We start from the raw sequence: 6302 nt of genomic DNA, 5'->3' as shown, positions 1-6302 counted from the left end.
TGAAGGCGACTCGGTGTGTGGCGGTTCATAGAACGAGCAAGGCCGGGGCAAGATTGCTTGGCCGAGACGACTCAGCGATGAAGCTCCTGCAGGAGGTGGTGCGAGGCGGATCGAAACATCCGCGGAGGCCAGCGCCGGCGGAAGGCGAAGGAGAAGCCCATTGGCTCAAGGTTATAGTTGACACCCGGCCAAGCGGTTTGAGGCCTGCCTACAGCTGAAAAGGCCTTTGCGGCACAGCAAGGAGAGGCGGCTCAAGGTGATGGTGGTGATATACCTTGTACGTAGTAGATACTGATGATTTGACTTTGGTCTTCACACATAAAGCAGCAGCGGTAGATCAATGCTTGCTTCGGGACTTAACTCTCTTGTGAGCGGCAGGGCGCTGCGTACGGAGCAGCAATTGCAACGCGTCGGAACAGCCAGGACGGCTGCAGCCTTTAGGGATTTTCCACCGGGTAAAACGGACCAAGAGCGGTGGTTACGACAACTCAGCGGAACCTGCGGTCGGACGGATCACCTGAACTTTTGTCGGCCTCAGAGAACGTGGTAGATAAACCGCCTCCAGTAGAAGACCTCGTCTCGAACTCGGCGCAATAGTACTCTGCGGATTTATCACAGCGCGAGAGATGGCCGTACAACATGTAACCCTAAAATAATCAATCACATATCCGCCGCCGCAGAAGACTTCGTCAACCTTTGACTGATGAACTTATAGTTGATATGAATTTTCCACGCCAGCATTCGTTGAGCCAAAAAATTGCAAACTTCTCGAATCCTAGGAAAGATCCCTTCAAGAACTCAACACCATCGTGCGCTAGCCCCACGGTGGGCGCCAACTGTCGTGGAATTGTCACGGCAGATGTCCTTAGCGTGAGGACTTAGTCGTGAGGCCAGCGCATCTATGTAGTACCTTGAGAGGGGTTGATTGGGATCAGAGACGCAGGGCGGATCAACGCATAAGACAAGGGTTTAGACAGCTTTGGGCCCCAGGAAACATCATCCGGTAACAACCCTACGTGCTGTTTGAGGCTAGGTCTCATTATGATCACGGGAGAGTCGCCGGCTCCGGCTCTCGGTGTTTAGCCCTAGAGACTATTTCTTGTTGCTTGTCCCTCTTTGGGGTGCCCTGCCCCTCCTTATATAAGTTAGAGGAGCGGGTTACATGTGGAGTCCTAGTAGGACTAGGACTAGTCTATCTTCTCTTACAAGTTGAATACAAGTCCGGGTCTTGCTTCCTCGTAAAGGAAACATTCGTCATCCCTTTCTTATTAAGCCGGCCCATCATAAACGTGAGCCGGCCTTCTGGGCCTTGGGCCTTGTCTTCTATCTGACCCGCCGTCGGGGCCATCCATGAGTCGTCTGGTTCATGAGCTGTCTGACCAATGATCCGCCAGACCCATGAGTCGCTAGTCCTCCGCCGGGTCATCGGCGAAATGCCAAGTCAGGCCGGGTCATACTTCCGGCCGGGTCATACCACGGGGTATATCCCCGACAGGTACTCTATTAAAAGGAGGCCTTAATACCCCTTAGTTTCCGCTAGGACCCCGCTGCCACGGAGGGTAGGACAAAAGATCTCATGCAAGTTCTTTTCCATAAGCACGTATGACTATATTCGGAATACATGCCTACATTACATTGATGAATTGGAGCTAGTTCTATGTCACCCTATGTTATGATTGTTACATGATGAACCGCATCCGGCATAATTCTCCATCACCGATCCAATGCCTACGAGCTTTTCACATATTGTTCTTCGCTTATTTACTTTTCCGTTGGTACTGTTACAATCACTATAAAACCCAAAAATATTACTTTTGCTACTGTTATCGTTACTTCCATACTACTTTGCTACTACATACTTTGCTGCAGATATTATGAGAAGTTGCACAAATGAAGAGCCAAGGTATTTCGGAACAAAGATCTGTCACGTTAAGGCGAACGCTTTCACTATTCAAACCATGGGCGTCTACGTGCCGCCACGAGTCCCGCTTCTCATCGGCAAGTGCCGTCCGAGCAAGCGTGTGAGTCAACGGGAGGCGTGTGAGCAGACCGATGCGCCGGTTGACCGGGAGGCGTGTGAGCAGGCCGTTGCGCAGGCTCCCCAGGAGGCGAGCCCTTTGACCAGTCTCCACCGCCCACCTTCGTCCCAACTGCCCCCACTTTTAATGGCGCCGGCGCCGCAGTTTAAAATCAACCCCACACTACCCGGTGTCGCTACAATCTTCTCTCTTCCTCTCCGATTCTCCTGTCGTCTACCTCCAACCAGCCTGACTGTCACGCCCAATATGCGACCCTATCCGCGAGGAACTCGAAGGTCCCACCAAGGATAGACCCGCATATTGAAACACTTTTGCAAGGTGGATATCATTACATCAACATTACATAATAGTTGGGGATGCATACAAGGCATACAGATGCCGCAAGAATACATCAATACATCATACATAAGATCAACATCCGACTACGGATGAAACACAAACAGAAACTCAAACGACATCCACCCTGCTAGCCCAGGCTGCCGACCTGGAACCTATCCCCTGACCGAAGAAGAAGCATAAGAAGAAGTCCAAAACAAGTAACATCGCTCTCGCATCATGATCATCGCAAAACCTGTACCTGCAACTGTTGTTGTAGTAATCTGTGAGCCACGAGGACTCAGCAATCCCATTACCATGGGTATCAAGACTAGCAAAGCTTAATGGGTATGGAAAGGATAAGTGGTGAGGTTGCAGCAGTGACTAAGCAAGATATGGTGGCTAACTTACGCAAATAAGAGCGAGAAGAGAAGCAATGGAACGGTCGTCAACTAATAATGATCAAGAAGTGATCCTGAACTCCTACTTACGTCAAACATAACCCAAAAACCGTGTTCACTTCCCGGACTCCGCTGAAAAGAGACCATCACGGTTACACACGCGGTTGATGCGTTTTAATTAAATCAAGTGTCAAGTTCTCTACAACCGGACATTAACAAATTCCCATCTGCCACATAACCGCGGGCACGGCTTTCGAAAGATAATACCCTGCAGGGGTGTCCCAACTTAGCCCATTATAAGCTCTCACGGTCAACAAAGGATATTCCTTCTCCCGGGAAGACCCGATCAGTCTCAGAATCCCGGTTTACAAGACATTTCGACAATGGTAAAACAAGACCAGCAAAGCCGCCCGAATGTGCCGACAAATCCTGATAGGAGCAGCACATATCTCGTTCTCAGGGCACACCGGATTGTCCAAACTTCCGGTAGGCCAGCCCAGAGTTGCCCCTGGTGGCCACCTGCGGCTGACAGGTTGGACCAACACTCGAAGGAGCACTGGCCCGGGGGGGTAAATAAAGATGACCCTCGGGTGCGCGACTCCCAAGGGAAAAAGGCCAGGTGAGGCAAATGTAAAACCAAGGTTGGGCCTTGCTGGAGTAGTTTTATTCGAAGCGAACTGTCAAGGGGGTCCCATAAATCACCCAACCGCGTAAAGGACGCAAAATCAAGGAACATAACACTGGTATGACGGAAACTAGGGCAGCAAGAGTGGAAAAAAACACCAGGCATAAGGCCGAGCCTTCCACCCTTTACCAAGTATATAGATGCATTAATTAAATAAGAGAATATTGTGATATCCCAACAAAATTCATGATATCCATGTTCCAACATGGAACAAACTTCATCTTCACCTGCAACTAACAACGTTATAAGAGGGGCTGAGCAAAAAGCGGTAACATAGCCAAACAAAGGTTTGCTAGGAAGGGTGACAAAGGTTAGAGGTGGTTTCATGACAATTTGGGAGGCCTGAAGAGCAAGTGATAGGTAGCGCAGCATAGCGATAGAACGAAGCAACTAGCATAGCAATGATAGTAGTGAGATCCAGGGTAACGATCATCTTGCTTGAAATCCCGCTAGGAAGAAGAACGAGTCCATGAAGAAGATGAAGCCACGAAGACGAACCAAGCGTAGACGAACGAATCTTCACGATCGCAACGAAACGGGAACTATCGAGAAGGAGCACAACATGGTAAACACACCACACATGAACAAGGCATGATGCTCAATCAAGTATGATGCATGACAAGGCTATATGATGCAACTCCTGGCAAGAGATGATGCATACAAGAGCAACACATCAAAGCAAGTTTAAATGAAGCCGGAACTAACATATAACAAATCCGGTAAGTCCTCATATGCAAGTTTTGAAATTGGTCCACATCTGAATAAACTTTATGTTCAAGTTATTAAACAGCAAGTTAAGATGCACCAAGATGATCTACACGAAATTCTAGTCAAGTTACATATAAAGTTCATTTAGTTCGGAGCTACGGCCTAGAAGATATGAGCAAAATAAGTCAAACATGGCATTGATGCAAAATGCATTCAAACATCAAGGAAACACACTCAAGATAAGGATGGAACATGATAAGGTGAACTACATGCAATTCTAAGCATGTTTCATATAGAGCACACTCAAAACGGAGCAACAGTGCAACACATACACATAAACAAGATATAACAACAATCTGTCCAAAACAGCAACTAGGCAACTTGTAAGCATCAAAACAACATGATACAACACCTCAAGATGTAAACAAATGACATGGACGTGATTTATAGGTAAAGCATGACAAAACATGAACAGTGAGCTATCTCTAGAAATCACTAGAGCATGCTCAAAAGGACATGGCAAGATTGCAAATAATAACAGTTTCATAGACTTGGCAGAAATCACTGGACATGGCAGAAATAAGATCAGGTTGCTAAGTTTATAGCTATCAAACAACATGCTACGGGAACAGATCATAGCAAACAAAGGCATTGCATGAATCTACTAATTGCATAGAACAAAAGTCCCTTACTGATCACGAGCCAAAATGGCACAAAAGATATGATGGCACCCATGTAAACATAGCAAGTTATATGACACATTCAGACTTGGTGAAAATAATAGTACAAGGCAGAGACAACGATAAGTAGGCATGTTGGTGAGCTTGTAAAACTCACTATAGAGCAGTACGAAACATGACAAGGTGTCCCACAGTAAGAAGACACAATTATGAAGCTAAACATGGCAAGAGCAAGTTCATAGGATGCATGGATCACTAGCAAAATATATGGCAATACTGGAGTTCATGTTAACAGGCTGATAGCAACATTATTTAGCAATTTGAGAGCAAGTTCGCAACAAGCTACAGCAGGCTATAAATGCAACCAAGGGCATTGACGGAAAGATAATAACATGTATAACAAAACATCCTTAGTAAACATCTCCAGATTATGCATAGAACTCATGGTAGCAGCAGGTTTACATGGCAACAAAATATAACAGACTCGAACTTAGCAGAAATAACTAAGTCACAGAAATCAGCAACATCACGGAGGCTACTTTGCATGCTTGTGCTAGTCACCACATAGATCACAAAAGTACAAGACAAGCACCTCTGTAAATATGGCATGATGTACTTCAAAACACATGTAGAGCTCATGCTCATAGGTTGCACACATCAAATGCAACAAAAATGACAAATCATCAAGTTATAACAGTTTCAGCAGATTAATATCATATAGCACTCTTGAAACGATGATTAGGGCATCAAGATGATCTCAAACAAGCATGTCACAATGGAACAAAATGAAGAGCATCTTATGATGAACATTTTTATATATAATATGCACAAATCGGATCATCGAGCATGAAGATATTACTGGTCAAATTAGGCAACATAACATGACAGAAAAAGGACTTGGTGGGATTTTCACCTCCAAAATCCCAGATCTAGGCTTCGGGCGCACGAACCGAGGCAGGCGGCGGCTCGCCGGAGACGGCGCTAGAGAGGACGAGGGAGGGCCGGAGACAGGGCGGCGGTGCCGGATCCGGGCGGCGCCAGCCCGGATCTGGCCGGAGCCACCGGCGAGGAGCGGCGGCGGCGGACGCGGAGGCCGGCGGAGGCGGGATCCGGCGAGGGAGAGGCCGGCGTCGGGCGGCGGCGAGCGACGGCCGGCGGGGCGACGGGGCCGGCGCGGGTGAAGGCGGCGGGGCGGACGCGCGGGAGGCCGAGCGCGGGCGGCAGGGACGCGGTCGCTCGGGCCCGGCGCGGCTCGGGCGGGCCGGCCGTGGGCTCCGCGGGCCCGGCGGCACGGAGGAGAGAGAGAGTCCGGCGGGGACATGTGGCGAGCTCCGGTTGGCTACGGGCGGCGGTGCGATTTCGTCCGGTGGGAAACGGACATGTCCTGCGGCGGAGGTAGGTGGAGGCTAGGGTTTGGACGGCGGGATTTCGGGGAGGATCACATATATATAGGTAGAGGGAGCTAGGAGAGTCC

The sequence above is a fragment of the Aegilops tauschii genome, chromosome 6 (assembly GCF_002575655.3).
Source record: "Aegilops tauschii subsp. strangulata cultivar AL8/78 chromosome 6, Aet v6.0, whole genome shotgun sequence".
NCBI lineage: Eukaryota > Viridiplantae > Streptophyta > Magnoliopsida > Poales > Poaceae > Aegilops > Aegilops tauschii.
The sequence above is the reverse complement of the archived record's forward strand: the minus strand, read 5'-3'. Positions refer to the sequence as shown.